Source organism: Columba livia, chromosome 8 (assembly GCF_036013475.1).
Source record: "Columba livia isolate bColLiv1 breed racing homer chromosome 8, bColLiv1.pat.W.v2, whole genome shotgun sequence".
Taxonomy (NCBI): Eukaryota; Metazoa; Chordata; class Aves; order Columbiformes; family Columbidae; genus Columba; species Columba livia.
In genome coordinates, this window is record NC_088609.1 from 14,086,186 (window position 1) to 14,099,943 (window position 13,758).

The following is a 13,758-nucleotide window of genomic DNA, read 5'->3' on the forward strand; positions in this document are numbered from 1 at the left end:
GAAAGGGCTGATGTTTTTCAGGCCCAACTAGCATTGTGCTGTAATTACAGCTTGCAGAGGCTGTAGTGTTCCCCCCTCTCTCACGCTGCCTGCATTCCCCTCGCCCTGGCATCCCGGTGAGCACACACAGGCACCAGCTTCTTCCTTCCCATCCATCACCATATGCCCATCTTTTACAGTTCTTTGGTGCGTGATGCTCAGAGAGTGGATAATTAGCTAAATGAATTAATTGACATTCATACTTGTAATTAGCAACCGGTTACAAGCAGCTATTCTCCTTGGGACAACTAAAATTTCTTGGGGACTGGTGTTAAAATACTGTAAAATTGTTAAGGGTAAATAACAAGGGCCGTGCATAGCGCATGGCGCCTGGTTTCTTCCCTTGACTATAAAAGACACTGCACCATAAACAAGCCCGTGCAAAGGCAAAGCAGGCTGTTGGAGGTGTTGGAAATGCCGCTGCTGCTCAGGAGGAGGAGAAGTTTCCAGCTTGGGATGAAATCATGGCCAGATGGGCGGCCTCCAGCCGGCAGCTAACCCTTTCCACCCCCAGTTACTGGAGACTGTGCAGTGAGGCCCTGGCAGTGGAGGCTGCTCGTGCGAAGCCATGGGAATTGGATGTCGTGAGTGTTAATTAAACCATTAATTACTGCTGAGAAAAAAAAAAAAAAAAGTGACCTATTGGTTTCATCACTTCTTGGAGCAGTCAGAAGGATTAATTGCTCATAGGCTCAGCAGTGGGAAAAAGTGGATGCAGCCTAAGTCAGATCTTTGCAGAAGCATAGGTTTTCTTGGCTATTATTATTATTACTATTATTATTTTCTTGGCGAGTGCTGACCCCAGCAGCCCTGTGAGCCCAGGAGCAAGACCTTAACCAGGGATGGGCCTGGTGGAAACAGAGCTGAGCAGCTGGGAGTGAGAGTCCCAGCCCTCGACTTGCTGCTGGGGGGGGTACACCAAAATGCTAGGGGCTTGGAGATGCTCTTGGGATGCCCCAGGCTGCCCTGTATTCCCCTAGTAGGGACTTTGCTCCCTGCCATGGGGTGCACCCATCAACCCCAGCCGTGCAGCCACCCATGCTCAGCACCCCAGGCGGGTTTGCACCCGTGATCCCATACCCCGAGTGGGAACAGGGGTGGGAGGCTGATGCTCAAGGCGTCCCTGGCTCCTGGGGGGGCCAAGCACATCTCCCTCTTTGCAGGATGATGGTACGGTACCCGAGGTTGGGCTGCAGGTCTCTTCTCCACGGGAAATGCCCCTCAAAACCTGGGTGCTGGGGGGAAGGAGGAAGAGCAGCACAGCAGGCACCACTATGCAAACAGCTCATTATAGAAAAAGGAGGAAAAAAATTGATACTAATGCACCAGCTCAATAAATCAAAGCCTGTGTCATCTTGCTGCATCAGGAGCTGCTGGAGCTGTGGGGAGGAGAGCCAGACTGCAGCCACACTGCCTGCCCATGCTGGGGGTCCTGCATCCCCCCAAACAGGGGAAGATGACCCCCTGGCCACTCAGGGTCCAGCACTTGGGGTGCTCTGCCCTGAACCTTTCTCCCACCCCGATGGCCTCTGCTACTCGATGGTGGCTGTAGCAGCATCTGCTGCAAGATGGGATGATGGAATGGGGTAAAGGGGTGACAGCCCCCCCTGAGCTGGGGTCTCCCCTGGACTTGGGCTCTCCCCCAGCTCCTGGTGCAGTATTGGGGCTGCATAGTTCTGCCAGGAGTCCTGTTCCTGGCTCCTCCGAGCTGTCAAAGCTCTACATTTCCGTGACAGCGCTTGGAGTTTAAAGGCAGGGGAAAGGGGGGGCGGAAAAAAAAGGCAGAGCTCAGGAGTGAGGCAGTGGAAAAGGCTGGGCCAAGGAGCTGTCACGCCATCCTTTCAGTTATTACACACCCCGGTAAGTTCTCAAACACACAGGCTCCACAAGATAGGAGGAAGGCTAATTTTTCTTTAGCTGCAGGCAAAAAAAATTCAATTACAAGGTAACCTATTTTTCAACTCCTCCGTTGGTATTTACTTAATTTCTTAAGGCCAGCTTGCCCGCCCCACAACAGAGAGGAGGAGGGAGGCCGTGTGCCATTAGGCTAAGCTGGGCTCCATCTCATTGTGGAGTTTCTTTTGGTTTTAATTCAAATGTGGAAGTCCAGAGCAAGCATTGTTTATTGGAACGCTGGTTAACAAATGGGACAGCAGGTGACACAGGACACCAATGCCCAACTGTGAGCACCAGGAGGAAAGGCCACCAGGAAGCAGGACCTTCTGGAGAAGGTTTGGGAGGTGCCAAGGCACTGACCTGCTGATGGTGGCCTGTGTGGGGAGGGACTGCCCAGAGGGGTCCATGAGGACAAGGACAGCTCTGGGGGTCCACAAGGACAGGGACAGTCCCAGGGGGTCACAAGTACAGGGACAGCCTGGAGTACATGGGGACAGGGACAGTCCAAGGGGGCATGTGGGGACAGGGATACCCAGGGGCTATATGGGGACAGGGATAGTCCAAGGTTGTGTGTGGTGACACGGACACCCGGGGGTACGCGAGGACAGGGACAGGCCTGGGGTCCATAAACACTGGGACATCCTGGAGGAGCGTGCAGGCACAGGACAGCCACGGGCACAGGACACCACGGGCACATGGGGACACGGATACCCCCGAGGTGGGCACAGGACACTGCGGGGGTGCACAGAGACACTAACATCAAGCACACAGGCATAGGACGCCGGCAGGAACAGGGACACAGGACACTGCCGGGACCGGGGAATATAGAGGCACAAGACCCCGCCAGGGACGCACAGTGGCAGAGGATCCCGGGGGACGACACGGACACAGGACACCCACGGGGGGCTACATGGGCACAGGACCCCGGGGATGCACAGGCACGGGACACCGGCAGGGCCACAAGGACACCTGGGAGCGGGCAGGCACACGGGCACAGAACCTCGGGAGGGTACAGGGGACACAGCACCCCAAGGGCTCCGTTCGGTACCGGCACCGTCCGCGCCGCCGCAAGCCGCCAGGGGGCGCCGTTGCTCCGAGCGGCCGCGCTGCTCCCCCCGCCCTTCCCGCTCCCCCCGCGCCGTGCCCGCGGCCGCCCCGGCTCAGCGCCCCGCCCGGGCGCACAGGCGCGGCCTTCCGGCGGCTGCGGCCCGCCCGCCGACGGGGCCAGAGCCGGGGGCGGGGGCGAGGGGACGGAGCCCTCCAGCACCCCCGGGCCCCTCCGGGCTAGGGGGATGGGAGGGGGGGGGGAGAGGAGGAGGGGGCGGGGCGAGTGCCCCGCCAATCAGCGCGCGGCGGTTTCAAGAGGCCCCTTCCGCGTCCCGCCCCGCTGCGCTGCTCCGCGGGGGGGTGGCCCCGGCGGGGTCCCGAATGGAACGGAACGGAACGGTGTGGCCCGGCCCGGCCCGGCCCGGCCCGGCCCGGCCCTCCCCTCCCCTCCCCTCCCCTCCCCTCCCCTCCCTCTCCGTCACCCTCCCTGCCCGGCTTCTGCCTATGCTGCCCACGCCAGCAAGCCCTGGCGGCAGCCAAGCGCGGGGCGGGCAGGGAAATGCAGCGCACCCAAGGGAATGCAGCCCCATGCGTGGCCGTGCCCGTGGGGGCTTGGGGGCAGGCAGTGCAGGGCTTGGCCTCGGCTTTCTGCAGGGTAGGGTGGCACTCACCCCTTGCTTATGGCAGGGACATCCCCTAGCCCTTTATAAATAATGCAGTGTTATTAATTATGCAATTTAATTAATTATGCACATACTAGCAGATTGCTGGTACTGTCTTCCTTCGTCAAAAGCCTTTTGCTGGCTGGGTTTTTGCAAGCCTGCAGCCCAGGAGCTGGCATGGGGGAAGGCCTTGAACTGCACACCAGAGCCAGTGATGGCCCTGGTGATGTTTTGGCATTGTGGGTAATGCACCCCGGATTTTCCAACCACTGGTGCAGCTGCGTGAGTAAACAGGAAACCCCAACACCGCAATCCCCGTGGGACCCAGAAACCCCAACCCCAAGGAGGGGCGAGTGACTCCTTCCGAAAAATGTCAGTGGTGCCAGGGTGGGAGAGGAGGTGGGTCTCAGCACCCACCGCACTGCCCACGCTGGGTTAATTGGAATGCGAGCCATGCAGAGCACTCTGTACCGGCACTGAAGTGTGGAAATCTCGCCCAGCCCAAGGAGGGGTTTCTTCTTGCTGGCGGGTCTGGGGAAAAAAAAAATTAAAAAGCCTTATTAGAAGATAAGGAAATTTTCAACGCTAAATGGTAGGTCCTTAGTAGCAAGCCTGAGTCCAGCCCCTCTCGATGGCTGCTTTGCACTCCAGGAAGGCTGTGAAATCAAGGAGATGTTTTAGGGGGGATACAGTGAGCATGTAGTGCCCTGGTCTGCTGGGACTCCAGCTCCCATCCTCCCCATCAGCACCCCCAGCAATTATCACATCCTGGGATTTGTCTTTTCCACAGGAAAAAGGAATACTGGGCTGGCAGCAACCTGGAAATTAAGAAAATAAAAATCTATGGTTTGGTTAAAATTCAAAATCCAAGCTTGCCCATAGCAGAGCAAGCTCCTGCTGCTGGCAGCGGTAGCAGAGCTTGGTGGGCAGCGGGTCCCAGGGCTGGGGGCACTGTGTGCTGTGCAGGAACAGCCTGCACGGGTCCCTGCCCAGCCACCGCAATACGCTGCCCACGTGCCTGCTGCAAAATTAAGGATTTTTTTTTAAATGTATTGATTTTTACAGGTGGTTATCCAGCAGAATAGTCCCAATGCATTGAGAGGCATCCTCCCCACTGATGGGAATCTCAAACAGCCGCGAATGGGAGCTGGCGGGTAGTGTTTGACCATCAAGCAGTGATACACCGAGTTCAGAGAAGGGGCCAGGAGAAGGGGAGCTGCTTCAGCAGGTCAGGAAAGGCCAACTAACCACTCAGGAGCGTTTTGGTATCATCATAAGCCCCATCGGCAGGCCCTGAGGGTTCCTTTCCACTCCTGGGCAGCCGGGGCTGGGTGGGGGGGATGTCGCCAGCCCAGGCCAGAGGCAATAAAGCGCTTGGAGTGATGCAGCATAACAGGCTGGAGTCGCGTGTCGAAATAAATCATCCATGGAGGCAAGGCAGAGAGGAGGAGGTTTGCTGCTCCCGTGCCTCCCTGCATCGAACAAAGCCTCAGATTGCCCAGGCCGGCAGAGAGCTGGGGCAGGATCCGGCTGTCCCGTGGCCCCTGCTGTCCCACAGCAGAGCCAGCTCTGTCTGGGTGTTCTGACACTCCAGCTCTCCTGGGAGCTGGTTTTCCATCCCTTCCCAGCTCCATTGGCTTCACCTTGTGGCAGGCAACACAGAGAGCTGCCAGGAGTGATAAAATGGCTGTGCCCCGAATTTATGGAGTTTATCTGTGAATAACTCTTGGAGGTGAAGCAGCCATTGAGCTGGGGAGGAGGAGGGCTTTTTTCGGGATAAACTCCCTCAGGAGCTATGCAGGACAGGCAGGAGCCTGGCCGCAGCCCCAGAGACCAGCAGGGACGTGCCCTGTGGCCCCCAGCTCCCCCCAGCTCAGAGGGACAGAGCATCACTGCTCTCTGCTTGCCCACGCTGGGGAAAGCCAAAGGCTCATTTCCCATCCGCAGCGTGTTTATTAGGAGCTAAGTCATGAAGAGGCTTTGGCACATCTCCGTTGCTCCTGTGGAGCGTGTTTAGCACAGTGGAGATTGCTGCTTTTTCCAGCTGCACGTGTGTGCCCAGGGTTTCCACGCTGGCCAGGCGTTGCTCCCCATGCTCCGTTCCCACAGCAATTTGATCTTCTCCCCACCAAAAAAAGGTTGTATGGATGGGCTATGGAGCAGCATCCCGGTTTCTGGGGAAGCACAGCTGAGTCTGAGCAGTCTCCAGCGTCCCCCCCTCCCCGCTCTGCTGCAGTAACATCCGTCCTAAGTTTTCTGAGCCTCTTCTAATTTTGGAGGCCGTTAGCAAAGCAGGCTCTGCTGCAGCCAAACGAGACTGCCAATGTTTCCTTTAAAAGCTGCTTTCATTCCGAAGGACTCTTCTAGATGGTTTGCTTTTAATAGCAGGCTGCAGGGTGCAACGCCCAGCTGGTGGCCCAGGCTCTCCCTGGTTCAGGAAGGGACTGGGTGCTGTTGGGTGCAGGATGGAGCCTTGCCCGGAGCCAAACGTATCCGTCATGGACCATGGACATGCACCATGTGCACCCCCTTCCCAGTTTAGACCAGCAAAGCTCCTCACCTCCTTGCAGAGCCGACCACCCCACAGCCCATCCCTCCTCTCAGGGAAATCTTAAAGGCAGAGGGGACTGGGTTCACCCCCTAATTGTGCAAAGAGCTCAGAGGAGAAGAAGAGGCCAGAGGAACAAGTGGAGAAACGGGAGCCTGCGAGGTCAGTGTGCTGGTAGGTGTGAGCGCTTTGAAAAACCCAATTGCTGCTTCACTATAACCATATTCGAGAAAATGAAGCTGAAGTGTGAAAAATGAAAGCAAAAAGATAGGAACCAACCCACGGCTATTTATTCTAAAAATACTGACCTAAATACTTAAGCCTACATATAAAAGTAGTTGTCTTTGCTGATTTCCTTTATGAAAATCTCCTGGTTTGGTTATTATTTCACTCAGAAACCAGAAGATGAGGCTTTTTGGAGACACTGAGACTGTGTCCTAGCCTGGCACTCCCAAAGAGTTTGCTGTATCTCCAAAACTGCTTCGAAAGCCCAGCTTTGAAATTCATTCATTAAGCTAACAAGGCACTGTGCTTAGCAGCCCATGCCCCTGCTGATCAAACCAGGAGAGGCTTTGGTTGGGTCTCATGCGATGGCTCTCATGTTTGTCACCAGCTGGGACAAGGGTGGTAGCTGGGGGAACACTGTGGGCACAGCAAAACCCTGGAGGCTGCGCCCCAGGCACAAGCAGCACTTGCAGCAGGATGAGATTTTGGGGCAGAGGGAGGTGCTGGGGCATGAAGCATCTTTTGGTTTGTGGTGTGGGCAGAGCTGGGCAATAGTTCCCATCTGGGCTGGTGTACACATCTGGGCTATTAACATCTGGGCTGTTGTTTTACCCTCCAGACTGTTGTTTTAGGCAGCCACAAGCCCCTGCCCCCTCCCCATTCATCCAGCAGCAGACAGGGAGAGGATGTGAGGGGGCTGTCAGCAGCCTGAGCACTAAGCTTGGCTTAGTGCAAAGGTCCCCAGGGCCAGCGAGCTGGCCGGCACAGCAGCGTGCACCACAGAGGAGCATCACTGTCCTGCAGGCAGCCCTCTAGTTAGATATTTTGGCATTTCCCTCATCCTTGGAGTTGTCTGGGCCAAGTACCAAGGCAGATGGGGAGTAAAACCCAGGTGGGGGACCCTGGGCAGTGCATGGGAACCCCTGTGCAGTTACGGCCCCCAATGTGGCACCGCAACCCTGCTCTGCACGTTTTTCCCGGGGAAGATAATGGACGTGCATTACACGTGGAGGCAAAACAGATGGAGGAGCGGGCAAGAGTGCTGGGTCAGCAAGTCATGCAGGCTCTACACAAATGAGGAGTGCTCAGAGGGAGAAGGAGGAGACCGGGCTTAAAACAGTAAAGGTGAAAGCTGGGGAGGAGCAGCTCCCTGCCTGAAGGTCAGAGGGGGAGAGCTGGTCACAGCATTTCCATGGGAAAAAGCAAGGGTGCAAGCCAGGAAAACAGGGGTTTTTTTTGAATTAGGAAAATGGGTGCTGAGTGCAGTGAGGGTGTGGGGAAGGTCGCATGGTCTTGAGCTGATTTTGAAACCTCGGAGGATGCAGCAGAGGCAAATGTCCCAGAGGATGATGACTCCAATGGGAGGCTGCTCCCCTCTCTTCCAGTTCCTGGGGTTCCCCTTTCTCCCAAAAAGCTCCTGCGAACATCAGAAAAAACCCTTGTGGGCAGTGGAGCCAGTTGGGCCACAGCTCACCCTGCAGCAGCTTTTTGCCTAAAATAAGGCTGCTAAAATATACGTACTGCCACTGTGCTGGCAGCAGGTTTACAGCTCTACCCATGCACATGGCCACCCTGGTTGGGAGCACCTGTGGGGCCAGTGGCAGCAGTGGGGACATCTGCTGCGAAACCCAAGGTCACCCTTCGGCCAGTTTCGTGGAGCATTTGGCGAAAGCGGAGCCAAAGAGATGTTCCTGCCCACTGCAGGGTGCCGGCGGGGGCGGCTGGCTCGGGTCACCGTATCAGGCAGAGACAGATGGAAGAGGCGGCAGATAAGGGACTCAGGCTGGGGAAGAAACAGGACTGATAGAACCCAGAGGCGCTTCCGCCTCAGAGCAAGGAGGCTGGACCCAGCAGAGCTGGATTTAGGTCCCCGAGCTGGTTTTGGCTGGGATGGAGTTGGTTTTCTTCCTAGTAGCTAGTATGGGGCCGTGTTTTGGATTTGTGCTGAAATGGGTGTTGATAATACGGGGATGTTTTTGTTGTTGCTGGGTGGTGCTTGCACAGAGTCAAGGCCTTTTCTGCTCCTCACACCTCCCCACCAGCAAGAAGTCGGAGGGGCATAGCTGACCAAAGGGATATTCCATACCATAAGATGTCAAGCTTAGTATAAAAAGCTGGGGGAAGAAGAAGGGAAATGTTTGGAGTTATGGCATTTGTCTTCTCAAGTAACCATTACAGGTGATGGAGCCCGGCTGTCCCGGAGATGGCCAAATACCTGCCTTCCCGTGGGAAGTGGTGAATTAATCCCTTGGTTTGCTTTGCTGGCATGCACAGCTCTTGCTTTGCCTGTTCAGTTGTCTTTGCCTGAATCCGTAAGTTTTTGCACTTTATTGAGTCTCTCCCCCATCCCACCAGGGGGAAGTGAGTGAGCAGCTGTGTGGGGCTTAGCTGCTGGCTGGGATTAAACCATGACAATCCCGTAATGCTGGCCAGGCACCCACTCCCCACATAAACCCCACCTTGCTGAGGGCAGCAAGCAAGGAAAACACTGACCATCCTCCTGTCTACAGGGGCTTCAGGCACACACAGCTCTGCAGTGACCCCCTGGGAGGGTCTCTGCTATACCATTGCCATAGAAGACCTATGGGCAGTGCTTATACATAACCCCCTGCAGCATCCTCATCCCATGCTAGTGCCCTTCTTGGCCCCATGTAGCTGCCACCGGAGCCCAGCCACAGGGAACGAGCAGGGGCATAGCACATCATGACAATGCCACTCTCACTGGTAAGTGCCAGGCTGGGGGTTATCACTGTGCCACTGCTCTTGTATGCTGGTTAGCTTAGGGAGAGGATATTTAATAGCAAAACATCCCTTGCAGGGAGATGTAGGCTAGTGGCAAGGTGGGTGGAGAACATGAGGACCTGACCTGGCACTGGCAGGTGGTGGGCAGAGGTGACACTTTGTCAGGGCTATGGGATGACAGAGGTCTGACATTTTGGAGTTTGCCTCTGTGCAGCCCATCCTGTTCCTCAGGAGCCCAACCACACCTTGGAGCGCAGATTTGGGGTGCACAAGTTGTCCATGCTCCTCAGATGGGGAAGTTCTGCTCTGCAGCTGTTATGTTTGGTGCTTTCTCCCTTTGAGCCATCTCTCTCTGTTTGTCTCCTAAGAGTTAAAATCCCAGGAGTGCCTGCTCTGGGAATGCAGCTTTCTGTCCCAACCTTCCTGAATTCAGGGGAAGTCAGGGAGCCGTGTCCCCCATAGAATCATAGAATAGTTTGGGTTGGAAGGGACCTTCAAAGCTCATCCAGCGCCACCCCTGCCATGAGCAGGGACATCTTCACCCAGCTCAGGTTGCTCAGAGCTCTGTCCAGCCTGGCCTGGGATGTCTCCAGGGATGAGGCATCCACCACCTCTTCGGGTAACCTGGGCCAGTGTTTTAGAACCCTCAGCGTAAAAAATTCTTCCTCATGCCCAGCCTGAATCTCCCCTCCTTCAGTTTAAAACCATCACCATGGGTGCTGCTCTGGCCTTTGCAGGGGCTGCCTGCAGCCCAGGTGATGCAGGTATTGCAGCTGAGGAATCCGAGCCGGGAGCTGCCAGGGAAGAGCTGCCACGCTTTACATTCACAGCCCATCTATTTTGCAATAACTTCACCGTGATGTTCCCACGTAGACAAGCCTAAGCTAGCATAGATAATGAAATGGGTTAAAGGAGACAGGCGGAGGGAGAGGAGAGGAGCCAGCAACTGGTAGTAAATCAGGGAGAGAACAGGGTTACTTTAAATTCAAGGGCTCAGTGGCAGGGTGAGTTTGGTTTATGCTGAGAGGCACGGGGTTTAGAAGGTGAGACACAGCTCAGGAAGACAGAAGTGTCCCCTTGGCAGGGCCACCTACCTGCCTGTGTGTTCATCACCCCCTGTCCTGCTCCTCCCTGTCCTCCTGTGCCTGCCCCATCGGTGTCACCGGAATTAAGCAGAGCCAAGGGCACCCGTCCCGAGCATTAGAGGGTGCTCGCAGGATCTCGAAGGAGCTGCTGGCCTGGCAGGAGAGGCAGTGGTCTCTGCTCCATGGGGGGAAGGTCCTGCCTGCACCCATTGGATTGTGGTCGGAGCCCAGGGGGAGCCAGCTGCTGAGGTTCCCTCACCTTTGGCAGGGGTTTCCAGGCAGTCCAAACAAGCTAATTAAATCCTGCCCTGCTTAATCAGAGCCATTGAACACCAGTCAGAAGAAATTAATCCCATGTTTTATTAGATGCTGTTTGAAGTCGCGTTTGGCACCTCATCCTGGGTTCTCATCTCCTCCTGGGGAAGGAAGAAGGACATCTGTGGGGAAGAGAGAGGGTGCAGCAGATGGCAGCGGGGATGATTCAGGGGCTGGAGGAAGGAGCTGCGACTCCAGCGGCATCCCTAGGGGGAGGACGAGGGCCGAGACACCTCTCCCTGCATCCCCCGGCCCACCTCTTTCCCCTGGCTGAGAGTCTGCAAGCCAGGCAGGCATCCCAAAAATACGTGTTCCTCCGCATTGCATGCTAATGGCTCCGTGCAAGAGGTCCCACCGCAATTAAAGCACGCAGAGCGTTAATATGCAACGTGGCGAGGCCACTCTTCCCACAGCTGCTCCCTCCCAAACCTGTCCTTCCTGCTGCGCATCCCTGCCCACGGGGATCCCACAGCAGCCCGGGCTGAGCCGCCAGCAGTGCCCGGTACGTTCGTCTCTTGTCCCTGCTGTGCCTGGGGGACGCTGCCTGTTTCCCCTCCAGCACCTTCTCCTGCTTTTGGGCTTGGTGGAGTGGGGTTTGTTGGGTACTGGGTGGGTGCTGTGCAACACAGCCCCGACCAGGGAGAAATCCACAGGTGGATGGTTAAAACCAGCTGGGCTCTTGGTTTCTTGGTTTCATTTTTTTTAATGAATTCTGGTGCCTTAATTGCTGCAATCCAAGAAAAACTCATGACAAAGAGAAAGCCAAGCCAGGTAGCCCACAGGTTGGCCGCCAAGCCTTGGGAGTGCTCGGTAGCCTCGGTATGTCTACCAGTGGCTTGGCTAGACAGAGCTGCTGGCTTTGGGTATGGGGATTTATTTGTTTTTTGTTGTTGTTGTGTTTGTTGTTTTTTTTTTTTCCCCCCAGATTTCCTGTCACAACTTGCGCTAAAACTTTGCAGAGCCATTTAATTGCATTCTGTGGTGGCAATGATATGAAATTAGTCTCCCTTCTCATCTTTAGCTAAGTTGGTCCAAAGCGCCAGCTTTATAATTTGCTCTAATCACCAGGTCGTGGAAGATGCGAAGGCAGGGCTGGTACCCTGTGAATTCATGCGGGCTGCGAGGTGCCACCCTCACTGTGTCGGTGTTTGGTGTCTGGTAGGTCAGGATGCCAACAGTGAGACTTTTTTTTGGTGCCACTTACGGGAAGCTTCCCATCAACTGCTCTTCTCCATCTCCCCTGGCAACAGCCGAGAACTGGAGCTGGTCCAGAGGAGAGCAGGGAGAACTGAGGTGGTTCCCTGGCCCCCCCAGGCTGCTCTCACCTCTGAGAATCTTGGCAACATCCTCCCCTCTTGGGTGGAGACCAGAGAGCTGAAGGCACCTAAGGAGGCAAAGATCCCAGCTCCCATCGCATTTCCCTGAGCAAGCTTCATGTCCCAAACAACCCCAGGGGTCAGGGACAGGAGGTGACCAGGTTCTGGCTACTCACCTATGCCTGAAAATCAAGGGGTTTAAAGTAAACAAACTGTTGATGAACAGGAGCGGAGCACGGTGATAGTCTGGGCACGGAGAGGCCCTTTTGCTGCTCAGGGTATGGCACCCATGATGCCGGCGGCATTAATGCTTTCCACCTCCACACAGAAGGTACAGAATATGAGAGTATTATTTTTAACCAGGGATATTTAGCAGATGCCTCACGTGCTGCTGCAGGGTCAAATTTATCCCATAGCCTCAGTCCCGGGGGAGGCTCACGGTTATTTTTGAGTCCATCTGAGCAGCAGAGGGACACGAGGGCTCAGGAGACACGAAGTCTGGTATTTGCCTGGCCCGGCTCTCTGGTCTGTGCTAGAGACGTGCATGGAGAAAAGCCCCCAAAGCCTGTCTTGTCATCTCCACCATCACCTCGCCCTGCAAAGCAAAACTTGTGTGTGCAAAGTCCTGGGTTTTCTCTTCCCAAGAGAGGACCTCGGGTGCCTTCAAGTTTTGATCCTTTTCAACCTACCGCATTGCAAGATTTTATTTTTCCTCCTGTTTGTTTTAAATCTTGCTCTAAAGCGAGTTTGGCCCTGCTCAGGCAGGTCCTGATGGCCAGGAATATTCCCATGGGGCACAGCGGGACTACCTGCCACCTGAGGAGTCATTCCTGCACCCCACAGCTCCCCACATTGCTGCCCCACATTGCAGGAGGGTCACTGCGCACACACGGCCCCACTCAAAACTCTCCAAGCGTCTGCAGGATGAAGCTTGGTGTATGTAACACCCTCATTTTAACAAGCAGTAACTAACATGCAGCCTGCATCTCTGCTGGTTTTTGTTCAGCGAGTCACTTTGGAGGTAGAGGTGAGGCCGGGGCAGGGGGGAAGAGCTCTGAGCAGCTCTTGTGCTTTTGTGCTGCTCCAACCTCTGTTCCCGTGCAAACTGCCACAAGTGCTGGGTACTTGGACTGCCAGGGTCCTGTAGGAATGGGGCAAGGGGTGCCAAGACCCCCAAAAGCACGGCTGCCCTGGGGTGCACGTGGCCTTGCCCAAACCCCCGACGAGAGGCAAAAGGGCTCCCACAGCCCATTTCAGGGCTGAGACCCCCTCAGCCAGGCCAGGGCTGCACCCAGCCCCACGGGGGTGGCTTCCCCCCTTGTTTGTAAGGGCAGCGAAGCACAACAGGCAGCAGAAGCTCCACCGCAAGCCTCACCCCGTGACCAGAGGCACTGGAGCTGACAGGCGGGGTAGGGGGAGCGGCCCCAGGCTGCCCTTAGGGCTCCTGGCCCTGACATCACCGCCCGCACCGCGGAATTGGGGTGCGCGGCGCCGGGCGGGACTTGCCGGGGCTGGACCGGAGGCGGTGGGGAGCGGGCACCGGTCCGATCCCCGGCGGGTCCCGCCCGGCGCCGCGGCCAGAGGCAGCGCCCGCCCGGGCGCACCGACACACTCCCCCCACCTTCGTGCCCGGCGGGCGGTTTCAAGTCCCCCCTTCCGAGGTCTCCGCGGCGCCGACCAATCAGCGAGCGCTGCGCGCCGCGGCCCTGCGCCTTAAAGGGCCATGGCGCGGCGCCGCGCTCGGCCAAACGCGCCGCCTGCGGGCCGGGCCGGGGGGACGCTAGGACCGCGCGCCGCCGCTCTCCCTCCCTGCCTCCTTCCCCGCCGCGGGAGGCCGCCCGCCGCCTCCGGAGAGAGGCGTGGCGCGGGTCGGCCCTGCCCTT

At 56.6% G+C, this 13,758-nt stretch overlaps 1 long non-coding RNA gene across 1 annotated transcript; it reads right to left on the bottom strand.

The window, feature by feature from the left end:
- Positions 1 to 2,143: 2,143 nt before the first annotated feature.
- On the bottom strand, positions 2,144 to 13,730 carry LOC135580106 (uncharacterized). Its single transcript, XR_010474283.1, has 3 exons — positions 12,052 to 13,730; positions 10,254 to 11,943; positions 2,144 to 4,175 (listed from the first exon to the last, which is right to left on the bottom strand). It is a non-coding gene; the product is annotated as an uncharacterized LOC135580106 (long non-coding RNA).
- Positions 13,731 to 13,758: the final 28 nt, after the last annotated feature.